Consider the following 14,559-nt stretch of genomic DNA (forward strand, 5'->3'; position numbering starts at 1 on the left):
ACTCCCATTTTAGGAGGGGTCCCAATGGTTTCAGGACATCTATAAATCCACAAACTATGTTATTACAGCCATCATTTGTATAATAATTTAAAAGTCTTATATACGCACCTGTCTACAAAACCTTCCTTCCTGTTGTCACATTTTTGTGCCAATTCCATTATAAATTCCCATGTCCACATTTATAATGGAAAACACCTATGTAAACGTGTCACGCTGCAATTACACCCTCCCACCAGTGGTGGCGCTGTACCGCCACTGTTCCACGTCTCCTCCGCTTGTACTGCAGAGAATCTCGAATGCTCCGACCACCTCTATTACTCTGCTTCCCAAATTGCTCTTAGTTTTTTGCTATTTAAGTGATAAATAATATCAAATCCAAAGTATTAAAACGCAAAAACAAGGACAGAATGTGGGAATCTAAAATGGACGCCTTGTCCAATCAAGCCACGTTTTCGCCTGAAGACTACGCTTGGCCTTCAATCCCTGTGAGCAATGCCACGGGAGATCGGCCAGCGGACTAAAATAAGACGGCACGACGTTCGCGGTGGGTGACACTTTCCCCTTACCGCCTGGCCAGAGAGCAGAAATGAAAATCAGGCCTGGATTACGACCTGGCGATAACGGAATCCGCTCGGATTGTCTTTCCTTCTGAATCGAAGACGAGACAGGCCAGTTCCTCCCCACCAGATTTTCCTCACTTCCCTCGTCCTGGTGACGCTTAAAGCTCGGGTGGTGAGAACGTAAATGCACCCGACTATCTCTTAGCGGGGCGGACCAGGGCTGTTTGATCCCTTGGTCCTTGCTGCTTGGGTTAGTTTAGGAGGGAACCAGAAAAAACACAGCCAGAAAAGGCTTTGAGGGAGGGTGGGCTCAGGCCCAACTGTCATCGCCAAGAGGTCAGTTGAGGAGACCATTCGGCCCATTGAATTCATCCCTCCATAGAAACCTACTATCCCCCCATCACAATAACAACCACCTGCATTTATATAGCGCCTTAAACGTCCCAAGGCGCTTCATAAGAGTGTAATCCAAAGTAGGAGATATTAGGAGGGGTGACCAAAAGCTTAGTCAAAGAGGTGGGATTTAAGGAGCGTCTTAAAGGAGGAGAGGGAGGTGGAGAGGTTCAGGGAGGGAATTCCAGGGTTTAGGGCCTGGACGGCTGAAGGCACGGCCGCCAATGGTGGAGCGATGGAAATCGGGGGATGGGCAAGAGGCCAGAATTGGAGGAGCGCAGAGATCTCGGAGGCTTGGCGGGGCTGGAGGAGGTCGCAGAGATAGGGAGGGGGGGCGAGGGCGAGACGAGGATGAGAATTTTAAATTCGAGGCGTTGGGGGACCGAGCCAATGTAGGTCATCGAGCACAGGGGGGTGATGGGTGAACTGGACCTGGTGGCGGGGGGGGCGGCAGAGTTTTGGATGAGCTGGAGTTTATCTCACAGTGGCCCGCTGCCCTTCGAACCTTTGCCTGGGGTTAATTGCTTGAAACGGGTGATGAAGAGATGCGTTCTCATTACCAGGCTGCCTCTTCCCCGGTTTGTTCCGACCTCCTCCCCACCGCACCCCGGCCCCCAGCGTGTTTGAATTTGATCCGATCCCAGCCGCCTCTCACCGGGTGACACATAAGGCGAGATGCCGGCTTCCAGCAAGGTGTCGCCGTCTTAAGGAGAGGGAGGGAGCGGAGGGGAATGCAAGGCAGGCCTGAAGGAGGGGGCGGGTTTCTCAGCACGAGTCCTGCCAGCTTTTCGAGCTGCCAAACTCCTGCTGCTGGCATTCAGCTCGAGCGGAATTCGACTGTCTCTAAACCTCGGAGACTGGGACTGTCACCGAACGTCAACACCCCTGGTAGGTCCCATGTGCCTTCTGCGTGTCAGCCTTCTGCACACATCACAAAGGCAGATGTTTGCTTAATGATGCAGCGTGGGACCGGCCCTGGGAACTGCCGCACTCTGCGCGTCAACTCACTTTGACAAACTGATTCGGTTTTCCCTGATTCCCATGGCAACGCTTAGATAAGTGTGAGGTGGTGCATTTTGGTCGCAGGAATAAGGGGGGGGGCCACATACTGCTTGGATAATAAGAGTCTAAACATGATGGAGGAGCAGAGGGATCTGGAGGTACAGATGCACAAATCACTAAAAGTAGCGACTCACATTAATAAGGCCATAAAAAAGGCAAATCAAGCACTGGGGTTCATTTCTAGAGGGATCGAATTGAAAAGCAGTGTCATTATGTTATATAGTACCCCGGTTAGACCACACTTAGAGCACTGTGCACAGTTCTGGTCTCCATATTACAAAAAAGGATAGAGAGGCACTGGAGAAGGTGCAATAAAGATTTACAAGGATGATACCAGAACTGAGAGGTCATAACTATCAGGAAAGACTGAACAGGCTGGCGCTCTTTTCTCTAGAAAAGAGAAGGCTGAGGGGTGACCTGATAGAGGTCTTTAAGATTATGAAGGAGTTCGATCGGGTAGACGTAGAGAAGATGTTTCCATTTGTGGGGGAGACCAGAACTCGGGGCCATAAATATAAGATAGTCACTAATAAATCCAATAGGGAATTCAGGAGAAACTTCTTTACCCAGAGAGTGGTGAGAATGTGGAACTCGCTCCCACAAGGAGTAGTTGAGGTGAATAATATCGATACATTTAAGGGGAAGCTCGATAAACACATGAGGGAGAAAGATATGCTGATAGGGTGAGATGGAGTAGGGAGGGAGGAGGCTCGTGTGGAGCATAATCACCATCATGGATCTGTTGGGCCAAATGGCCTGTTTCTGTGCTGTAAGTTAGCCTTTATTGCAAGGGGGTTGGAGTATAAGAGTAAGGAAGTCTTGCTGCAATTGTACAGGGCTTTGGTGAGACCACACCTGGAGTACTGCGTACAGTTTTGGTCTCCTTACCTAAGGACGGATATACTTGCCTTAGAGGCGGTGCAACGAAGGTTCACTAGATTGATTCCTGGGATGAGAGGGTTGTCCTTTGAGGAGAGATTGAGTAGAATGGGCCTATACTCTCTGGAGTTTAGAAGAATGAGAAGTGATCTCATTGAAACCTATAAAATTCTTAGAGGGCTTGACAGGGTAGATGCTGAGAGGCTGTTTCCCCTGGCTGGAGAGTCTAGAACTAGGGGGCGTATTCTCAGGTCATTTAGGACTGAGATGAGGAGGAATTTCTTCACTCGGAGGGTGGTGAATCTTTGGAATTCTCTACCCCAGAGGGCTGTGGATGCTCAGTCGTTGAGTATATTCAAGATTGAGATGGATAGATTTTTGGACTCTAAGGGAATCAATGGATATGGGGATCGGGCGGGAAAGTGGAGTTGAGGTAGAAGATCAGCCATGATCTGGCTAAATGGCGGAGCAGGCCCGAGGGGCTGAATGGCCTACTCCTGCTCCTATTTCTTACGTTCTCAAATTCGATGCGACCAGCTTGTCCGTTTCCAGCGTTGAGTCCAATAGATACTGGTACTCAAGGCCATCTGTAGGTTTAGTCACTCCTGTAAGCAGGACATTCCCACTGCCCGCTTCGGAGCAATAGGGACTCCGGGGAGGATAGTCCTGCCTTCTCCTTTCCCCACACCCTCCTGGCACATCCCTCTGCGATCTCTCCGCAGGCAGACTGGGAAAACGACGTGGGAGGAGATCAGAAGCAAATCAGTCAGCAGGGGAGCTCAAAAGGTTGTGACCAAAATCCTCTCTTTCCGGCCCAGCTTCCCGTTCTTCAAACAAAATAATGAACCCGCCACGCTACCCCACATTAACGGGACTGCCTTACTTGCTGGGCAACCGCTAGCTATAAAAAACCAAAGCCCTGAAATCTGGCCTCAGTCCAGAGAAGAGCTTTCTCTCTCACTGCTGTCAGCTGTTTTCCCTTCTGGTCTGCCTGTGTCAGCTTTTAGTCAAACTAATTAATCCCACCGCCCCTCCCCTGCTCACCCACCCAAGAGCGGAACCCAGCAGCAGAACTTGGCAGCGACACATGCAGAAATCAGATGAACAGAGTTGCCACAGCAAAAAAGTTAAACTCGATTTCATTGTGTGCAACACGCTGTTTCAGACACCCTGTCTGATTGCTAATCCACATCTCCCAGACCTGAGAATTCAACCCCTTTCAAAGCGAAGTTTAACCTGATAGTAACATTTTCAGCAATATGCAGCAAGACCTGGACAACATCCAGGCTTGGGCTCATAAGTGGCAAGTAACTTTCGCGCCAGACAAGTGCCAGGCAATGACCATCTCCAACAAGAGAGGGTCTAACCACCTCCCCTTGACATTCAACGGCATTACCATCGCCGAATCCCCCACCATCAACGTCCTGGGGGTCACCATTGACCAGAAACTGAACTGGACCAGCCACATAAATACTGTGGCTACAAGAGCAGGTCAGAGGCTGGGTATTCTGCGGCGAGTGACTCACCAAATCCTTTCCAACATCTACAAGGCACAAGTCAGGAGTGTGATGGAATACCCTCCACTTGCCTGGATGAGTGCAGCTCCAACAACACTCAAGAAGCTCGACACCATCCAGGACAAAGCAGCCCACTTAATTGGCACCCCATCCACCACCCTAAACATTCACTCCCCTCACCACCGGCGCACCGTGGCTGCAGTGTGTACCATCCACAGGATGCACTGCAGCAACTCACCAAGGCTTCTTCGACAGCACCTCCCAAACCCGCGACCTCTACCACCTAGAAGGACAAGGGCAGCAGGCACATGGGAACAACACCACCTGCACGTTCCCCTCCAAGTCACACACCATCCCGACTTGGAAATATATCGGCCGTTCCTTCATCGTCGCTGGGTCAAAATCCTGGAACTCCCTTCCTAACAGCACTGTGGGAGAACCTTCACCACACGGACTGCAGCGGTTCAAGAAGGCGGCTCACCACCACCTTCTCAAGGGGCAATTAGGGATGGGCAATAAATGGCGGCCTCGCCAGCGACGCCCACATCCCATGAACGAATAAAAAAATATATATTACACCACGGAGCCCTGCAGCAACATAGGCCCCGATATTCACGGGGAGAGGGTGGGGGAGGGGGGCTCTGTTTTCCGGCCAACAGACGGATTGAGAGGCTGGCTGTCTTGGGGGGAAGGTTTGTGCTGCAAGGGGAGCGGAGAGGACGGAGGGAAAGATCATGGGACGGGTGATCGCACGGGTGGGAGATCGTCAGGGGGTGGGGGGGGGAGAGATTGCAGGGGGGAAGACACCACGGAGGGGGGAGATAGTGGGGGGTGATCGCAAAGGCGAAGAGGTCACAGGTTGGGGGAGAGATCCCAATGGACCCATTCACTCCCAGTGTACACAATCCCAATGGACCAAACCCTTTCCCATTCACTCCCAGTGTACACAATCCCAATGGACCAAACCCTTTCCCATTCACTCCCAGTGTACACAATCCCAATGGACCAAATCCTTTCCCATTCACTCCCATTGTACAGAATCCCAATGGACCAAACCCCTTCCCATTCACTCCCATTGTACAGAATCCCAATGGACCAACCCCTTCCCATTCACTCCCATTGTACACAATCCCAATGGACCAAACCCTTTCCCATTCACTCCCGTTGTACAGAATCCCAATGGACCAAACCCTTTCCCATTCACTCCCATTGTATAGAATCCCAATGGACCAAACCCCTTCCCATTCACTCCCATTGTACAGAATCCCAATGGACCAAACCCCTTCCCATTCACTCCCATTGTACAGAATCCCAATGGAACAAACTCCTTCCCATTCACTCCCAATTGTACAGAATCCCAATGGACCAAACCCTTTCCCAGTCACTCCCATTGTACAGAATCCCAATGGACCAAACTCTTTCCCATTCACTCCCATTGTACAGAATCCCAATGGACCAAACCCCTTCCCTTTCACTCCCATTGTACAGAATCCCAATGGACCAAACCCCTTCCCATTCATTCCCATTGTATAGAATCCCAATGGACCAAACCCCTTCTCATTCACTCCCATTGTACACAATCCCAACGGACCAAACCCCTTCCCATTCACTCCCATTGTACACAATCCCAATGGACCAAACCCCTTCCCATTCACTGCCATTGTACAGAATCCCAATGGACAAAACCCCTCCCCATTCACTCCCATTGTACAGAATCCCAATGGACCAAACCCCTTCCCATTCACTCCCATTGTACACAATCCCAATGGACCAAACCTCTTCCCATTCACTCCCATTGTACACAATCCCAATGGACCAAACCTCTTCCCATTCACTCCCATTGTACAGAATCCCAATGGACCAAACCCCTTCCCATTCTGACAGTGGATCAGTGGACAGACGGAGCTCACCGACGATCAGAGAGGTGGATACTTACCGCTCGGATGGGATTACACTGGTCAATGGGGTTCTTAAAGTCAGTCCGCAGTTCATCGAAAGCAATGATCTGTAACAGAGGCAGGAGAGAGTGCGATTAACAGGCGGAGAAACAGCACTATCGCATTGAGGCCTCACTCAACTGCCGTAGAACCTAGGCCATCACCTGAACCAGTTATCCCCAGGGGTTTCTCTGCTGTTTGAGGGGGTGGGTCTTCGATCTCGGCCAGGCCGCGACGACCTCCGCACTTTCCCACTGGAAAGGAGAGGGGACAGCTGAGGGGTCACTGGTGGAGGTCAAACCTGCAGAAAATGGGCCTGGAGATGTTAGGCTCCCTCGGTGGCTTGCTGGCCACTCCTGCCGTCCAGTGCATGGTAGCCTCATGGTACTGGTGCTGGAACAGCCACCCACGGATACTGAGATCAAATCCCACCGTGGCAACTTTGGAAAGTGAAGTCAATCAATCTAGTCGTTTGTTTGGAAGAACTGAACGACTTCTCCAACTCCCAACTGGGTGACTGAGGGGATTGAGAAGCTGCCACTCCCACCTGGTCTGGGCCTTTGCGTGACTCCAGCTTCACTCGATGTGGGTGACTCCCAATGCCCCCTGGGCACCCAGGGATGGCCAATAAAGGCAACCAGTGGTACCCACATCCCAAGAATAAATCAAAAAGAATCCAAATGGATCAAACCCCTTCCCATTCACTCCCATTGTACACAATCCCAATGGACCAAACCCCTTCCCATTCACTCCCATTGTACACAATCCCAATGGACCAAACCCCTTCCCATTCACTCCCATTGTACAGAATCCCAATGGACCAAACCCCTTCCCATTCACTCCCATTGTACAGAATCCCAATGGACCAAACCCCTTCCCATTCACTCCCATTGTATAGAATCCCAATGGACCAAACCCCTTCCCATTCACTCCCATTGTACAGAATCCCAATGGACCAAACCCCTTCCCATTCACTCCCATTATATAGAATCCCAACGGACCAAACCCCTTCCCATTCACTCCCATTGTACAGAATCCCAATGGACCAAACCCCTTCCCATTCACTCCCATTGTACAGAATCCCAATGGACCAAACCCCTTCCCATTCACTCCCATTGTACAGAATCCCAATGGACAAAACCCCTTCCCATTCACTCCCATTGTACAGAATCCCAATGGACAAAACCCCTTCCCATTCACTCACATTGTACAGAATCCCAATGGACCAAACCCCTTCCCATTCACTCCCATTATATAGAATCCCAACGGACCAAACCCCTTCCCATTCACTCCCATTGTACAGAATCCCAATGGACCAAACCCCTTCCCATTCACTCCCATTGTACAGAATCCCAATGGACCAAACCCCTTCCCATTCACTCCCATTATATAGAATCCCAACGGACCAAACCCCTTCCCATTCACTCCCATTGTACAGAATCCCAATGGACCAAACCCCTTCCCATTCACTCCCATTGTACAGAATCCCAATGGACAAAACCCCTTCCCATTCACTCCCATTGTACAGAATCCCAATGGACAAAACCCCTTCCCATTCACTCCCATTGTACAGAATCCCAATGGACAAAACCCCTTCCCATTCACTCCCATTGTACAGAATCCCAATGGACCAAACCCCTTCCCATTCACTCCCATTGTACAGAATCCCAATGGACAAAACCCCTTCCCATTCACTCCCATTGTACAGAATCCCAATGGACCAAACCCCTTCCCATTCATTGCCTGAACATTATCTCTAATGATCCCCGTGTTTATCCATCGGGCTGTTCATTCTAATCAATGCAGGGCTGAGCCTCCCCTGGACACAGCTCCACCTGTTCGATATCTGAAGCTCTCAGCAGAAAACCCCTTCGCTCTTTATCCTGCTCCCGTGCTGCTTTCTCTGGCTCCTGAGTTGACGGATGAGTCATTAATCAGGCCGTGATGCAGTGATTTGTAAATCTGCTGTTTCTATCTCCAGTCCCCAACTAACATTTCGCGGAAGAAACGTCTTTGTCCCACTGCCTTTGTCCGGCGCTCCCATTCCTGGGATCCTGGGATGCCGCCTTTTGGGGGAGATGGGGTGGGGGGAGGGATGTGACAGGACCATCAGCCATCTGTCCCATGCTGATTTCTCAATGACCTATCATGCTATTGGATCCTTCCTCTATTTCCAGTTGGATTGGAGCTGGGGGAAAGCAGTGCGGAGCCAGCCCAAGGCGGTCCTGGATCCCCATTAATATTCCAAGGGGAGGCTCTCCTCCCCCTCCGCACAGCTCCCACCCCCCTTCCGCCCCCGGCAAGGTCAGTCACCCGACGACTCTCGAGATGCTGCAGGCCAAACGTATGCGTAATCAGGAGATGTCGAAAATGGCGGGAATGAGCCTGAGTTTAGAGAGAGAAAGAGATAGAGAGAGATAAGGAAAAAGACAGAGACAAAGGGATAGAGAGAACAAGATAGAGAGAGATAAAGAGGGACAGACAGAGAGTAGAGAGAGAGAAACAGAGAGATAGGAGAAAGAGATAGAGAAAAAGATAGCGAGAGGGATAGAGAGATCGAGATAGAGAGAGATAAAGAGAGAAACACAGAGAGATAGACAGAGAGCTAGAGTGTCAGAGAGATGGAGAGAGCTCGGAGAGAAAGAGAAAGTGATAGCGAGAGAGAGAGAGAGATAGAGAGAGATAAAGAGAAACACGGAGAGCTAGAGACAGAGAGCTAAAGAGAGAGAGAAAGAGAGACAGAGGTAGAGAGAGATAGGAAAGAGAGAGAGAGAGAGATAAAGTGAGAAACACAGAGATAGAGACAGAGAACTAAAGAGAGAGACAGAGAGATAGAGAGAGATAAAGAGAGAAAGACAGAGGGATAGAGACAGAGAGCTAGAGAGAGAGATAGGAGAGAGAGAGATAGAGAGTTAGCGAGAGAGATCGAGATAGTGAATAAAGAGAAAAACACAGAGAGACAGAGAGACAGACAGAGAGATAGAGAGAGAGAGAAACAGAGAGAGAGAGAGAGAGACAGAGAGCTAAAGAGAGAGAGACACAGAGATAGAGAGATCTAGATAGAAAGAGATTGAGATAGAAAGAGATAAAGAGAGAAACACAGAGAGATAGAGACAGAGAGAAAGAGAGAGGAAAGAGGAGTATGAAAGAGTGGGTGAAAGAGGGGTGTATGCGACAGAGAAAGAAAGAGAGAGAAAGAGGGAAAATGGGGAGAGCCAGGGAGAATGAGAGGACATGAGGGTGGATGAAGGAGACAAAGGGATCAGGGAGCAGAGCGGGTAAATGTGAGCAGGGCTGTTTGCTCGGGTGGAGCGTGAGCACCAACACGGACTGGTTGGGCCGAATGGCCTGTTTCTGTGTTGTAATTTCGATGAGAGCAAGTGGGGGAAGGGATAGTGAGATAGTCGGGGAGGAGATGGAGAAAGGGACAGTATGGGTAGGGGAGAGAGAGTGTAGGGGTAGGTACAGTGAGAAGTGGAGGATGGACAGCAAGAGAGAGTGGGGAAGGGATTAGAGAGAAGGACAGAGATAGAGAAAGAGGAGGAGATGGGAAAGGGTGAGAGAGTGGCGATTAAGAGAGTGGGGTAGGGGATAGAGAGAGGGGGAATTGGAGAGTGAAAGGAAAACATGGGAAGGAAAGGAATCTTGATATTTTATGAGGGGGGCAGGAAGTCACTCGAGCCCAGTAACTCCACACACCGAGTCCCAGATCGCAGACAGGCCGGGCGGGAGAACAATAATCAACAGACGAGATAAACCAGGCCCATTCTCAGGCTGAGGCCTAGGCAGCCGATGACAAGCATGATCACTGGCTTCGATGGGGACTGGAGGGATGGGCTTCGATGGGAGAGTTAGGGGACTAGAGGGATGGGCTTCGATGGGAGAGTTAGGGGACTGGAGGGATGGGCTTCGATGGGAGAGTTAGGGGACTGGAGGGATGGGCTTCGATGGGAGAGTTAGGGGGCTGGGGGATGGGCTTCGATGGGAGAGTTAGGGGGCTGGGGGATGGGCTTCGATGGGAGAGTTAGGGGACTGGAGGGATGGGCTTCGATGGGAGAGTTAGGGGACTGGAGGGATGGGCTTCGATGGGAGAGTTAGGGGACTGGAGGGATGGGCTTCGATGGGAGAGTTAGGGGACTAGAAGGATGGGCTTCGATGGGAGAGTTAGGGGACGAGAGGGATGGGCTTCGATGGGAGAGTTAGGGGACTAGAGGGATGGGCTTCGATGGGAGAGTTAGGGGACTGGGGGATGGGCTTCGATGGGAGAGTTAGGGGACTAGAGGGATGGGCTTCGATGGGAGAGTTAGGGGACTAGAGGGATGGGCTTCGATGGGAGAGTTAGGGGACTAGAGGGATGGGCTTCGATGGGAGAGTTAGGGGACTAGAGGGATGGGCTTCGATGGGAGAGTTAGGGGACTGGAGGGATGGGCTTCGATGGGAGAGTTAGGGGACTGGAGGGATGGGCTTCGATGGGAGAGTTAGGGGACTGGAGGGATGGGCTTTGATGGGAGAGTTAGGGGACTGGAGGGATGGGCTTTGATGGGAGAGTTAGGGGATGAGAGGGATGGGCTTCGATGGGAGAGTTAGGGGACTAGAGGGATGGGCTTCGATGGGAGAGTTAGGGGACTGGAGGGATGGGCTTCGATGGGAGAGTTAGGGGATGAGAGGGATGGGCTTCGATGGGAGAGTTAGGGGACAGGAGGGATGGGCTTCGATGGGAGAGTTAGGGGACTAGAGGGATGGGCTTCGATGGGAGAGTTAGGGGATGAGAGGGATGGGCTTCGATGGGAGAGTTAGGGGACAGGAGGGATGGGCTTCGATGGGAGAGTTAGGGGACTAGAGGGATGGGCTTCGATGGGAGAGTTAGGGGACTAGAGGGATGGGCTTCGATGGGAGAGTTAGGGGACTGGAGGGATGGGCTTCGATGGGAGAGTTAGGGGACTAGAGGGATGGGCTTCGATGGGAGAGTTAGGGCACTAGAGGGATGGGCTTCGATGGGAGAGTTAGGGGACTGGAGGGATGGGCTTCGATGGGAGAGTTAGGGGACTGGAGGGATGGGCTTCGATGGGAGAGTTAGGGGACTAGAGGGATGGGCTTCGATGGGAGAGTTAGGGGACTAGAGGGATGGGCTTCGATGGGAGAGTTAGGGGACTGGAGGGATGGGCTTCGATGGGAGAGTTAGGGGACTGGAGGGATGGGCTTCGATGGGAGAGTTAGGGGACTAGAGGGATGGGCTTCGATGGGAGAGTTAGGGGACTGGAGGGATGGGCTTCGATGGGAGAGTTAGGGGACGAGAGGGATGGGCTTCGATGGGAGAGTTAGGGGACTAGAGGGATGGGCTTCGATGGGAGAGTTAGGGGACTAGAGGGATGGGCTTCGATGGGAGAGTTAGGGGACTGGAGGGATGGGCTTCGATGGGAGAGTTAGGGGATGAGAGGGATGGGCTTCGATGGGGGAGTTAGGGGACTAGAGGGATGGGCTTCGATGGGAGAGTTAGGGGACTGGAGGGATGGGCTTCGATGGGAGAGTTAGGGGACTAGAGGGATGGGCTTCGATGGGAGAGTTAGGGGACTGGAGGGATGGGCTTCGATGGGAGAGTTAGGGGACTAGAGGGATGGGCTTCGATGGGAGAGTTAGGGGACTAGAGGGATGGGCTTCGATGGGAGAGTTAGGGGACTGGAGGGATGGGCTTCGATGGGAGAGTTAGGGGACGAGAGGGATGGGCTTCGATGGGAGAGTTAGGGGACTAGAGGGATGGGCTTCGATGGGAGAGTTAGGGGACTAGAGGGATGGGCTTCGATGGGAGAGTTAGGGGACTGGAGGGATGGGCTTCGATGGGAGAGTTAGGGGATGAGAGGGATGGGCTTCGATGGGAGAGTTAGGGGACTAGAGGGATGGGCTTCGATGGGGGAGTTAGGGGACTAGAGGGATGGGCTTCGATGGGAGAGTTAGGGGACTGGAGGGATGGGCTTCGATGGGAGAGTTAGGGGACTAGAGGGATGGGCTTCGATGGGGGAGTTAGGGGACTGGAGGGATGGGCTTCGATGGGAGAGTTAGGGGACTGGAGGGATGGGCTTCGATGGGAGAGTTAGGGGACTGGAGGGATGGGCTTCGATGGGGGAGTTAGGGGACTGGAGGGATGGGCTTCGATGGGAGAGTTAGGGGACTGGAGGGATGGGCTTCGATGGGAGTGTTAGGGGACTGGAGGGATGGGCTTCGATGGGAGAGTTAGGGGACTGGAGGGATGGGCTTCGATGGGAGAGTTAGGGGACTGGGGGGATGGGCTTCGATGGGAGAGTTAGGGGACTGGAGGGATGGGCTTCGATGGGAGAGTTAGGGGACTAGAGGGATGGGCTTCGATGGGAGAGTTAGGGGACTAGAGGGATGGGCTTCGATGGGGGAGTTAGGGGACTAGAGGGATGGGCTTCGATGGGAGTGTTAGGGGACTGGAGGGATGGGCTTCGATGGGGGAGTTAGGGGACTGGAGGGATGGGCTTCGATGGGAGAGTTAGGGGACTGGAGGGATGGGCTTCGATGGGAGTGTTAGGGGACTGGAGAGATGGGCTTCGATGGGAGAGTTAGGGGACAGGAGGGATGGGCTTCGATGGGAGAGTTAGGGGACTGGAGGGATGGGCTTCGATGGGAGAGTTAGGGGACTAGAGGGATGGGCTTCGATGGGAGAGTTAGGGGACTGGAGGGATGGGCTTCGATGGGAGAGTTAGGGGACAGGAGGGATGGGCTTCGATGGGAGAGTTAGGGGACTGGAGGGATGGGCTTCGATGGGAGAGTTAGGGGACTGGAGGGATGGGCTTCGATGGGAGAGTTAGGGGACTGGAGGGATGGGCTTCGATGGGAGTGTTAGGGGACTGGAGGGATGGGCTTCGATGAGTCAAATCGTCCTTGCAGTCCTTGTAGTCCTTTGTTCCAATGGGTGAATCAAACATGAAGCAGCAATTTCTCAGTCTGGCCTCGGTGGTTTAATGATCAAATGGCTGAATTCTGGTTACGAAGTGTTCTTGACTATAATTCCCAGGCCTGTGTCAGTTCACCCTGAGACCCTGGACAAAGGCCCATCCCATCGCCAAGCCAATCACCACATCCCCTCCCCTCCCTCACTCTCTGTGGGATGCTCCTGTTGGTCTATCTTGCTATATAAGTCTCCAGCTCCTCCCCAGGGGTACAAGAACATGACCTGTTTCTATCTTCATTTTTTAATCGTACACCTGCCCCTGAGTCAGGAGGTCGTGGGTTCGAGCCCCCACTCCAGAGACTTGAGCCCCATAATCCAGGCCGACACTCCCAGTGCCGGTACTGAGGGAGCTCTGCGCTGTCGGAGGTGCCGTCTTTCGAATGAGACATTAAACCGAGGCCCCGTCTGCCCCTCTCAGGTGGATGTAAAAGATCCCACGGCCACTATTGGAAGAAGAGCAGGGGGGGAGTTCTCCCCGGTGTCCTGGGGCCAATATTTATCCTTCAAGCAACATCATGAAAGCAGATGATCTGCTCATTATCATGTTGCTGTTTGTGGGATCTTGCTGTGCGCAAATTAGTTGCGACGTTACAAAAGTACTTCATTGGCTGTAAAGTGCTTTGGGACATCCTGAGGTCAAAAAAGGTGTTTTACAAATTCAAGTTTATTCTATCTTTCTTTCTTCTACAATGTATTCTACAAAACAAATTCATTCTCCACGTCTCTCAGTCCCCAGAGGGATTAATATCGTGCCTTAATTCTTAATTTCCTACTTACATTTCTTTGTTTTGGATTTGGCTTTTGTCAATCTTCTGCTCAACAAGGGGAGGGATGGAAAATGGAAAATGATCCCCAGATTTACCACTGCATCAACAATCACAGACAGAGCTCCCTCTACACTGTCCCATCAAACACTCCCAGGGCAGGTACAGCATGGGTTAGATACAGAGTAAAGCTCCCTGTACACTGTCCCATCAAACACTCCCAGGGCAGGTACAGGGTTAGATACAGAGTAAAGCTCCCTGTACACTGTCCCATCAAACACTCCCAGGGCAGGTACAGGGTTAGATACAGAGTAAAGCTCCCTCTACACTGTCCCATCAAACACTCCCAGGGCAGGTACAGGGTTAGATACAGAGTAAAGCTCCCTCGACACTGTCCCGTCAAACACTCCCAGGGCAGGTACAGCACGGGTTAGATACAGAGTAAAGCTCCCTCTACACTGTCCCATCAAACACTCC

The 14,559-nt window shown here is 52.0% G+C and overlaps 1 long non-coding RNA gene across 1 annotated transcript in view; it reads right to left on the reverse strand.

Annotated features, from left to right (window-relative positions):
* The window catches only part of LOC137306491 (uncharacterized), a 51,668-nt gene that overhangs the window by 15,513 nt on the left and 21,596 nt on the right, over positions 1–14,559 (reverse strand). The window contains exon 2 of the long non-coding RNA XR_010958891.1: positions 6,348–6,416. This is a non-coding gene — a long non-coding RNA (uncharacterized lncRNA). The remainder of the gene's footprint in view (positions 1–6,347; positions 6,417–14,559) is intronic.

The sequence above is a fragment of the Heptranchias perlo genome, chromosome 43 (genome assembly GCF_035084215.1).
Source record: "Heptranchias perlo isolate sHepPer1 chromosome 43, sHepPer1.hap1, whole genome shotgun sequence".
Lineage (NCBI taxonomy): Eukaryota > Metazoa > Chordata > Chondrichthyes > Hexanchiformes > Hexanchidae > Heptranchias > Heptranchias perlo.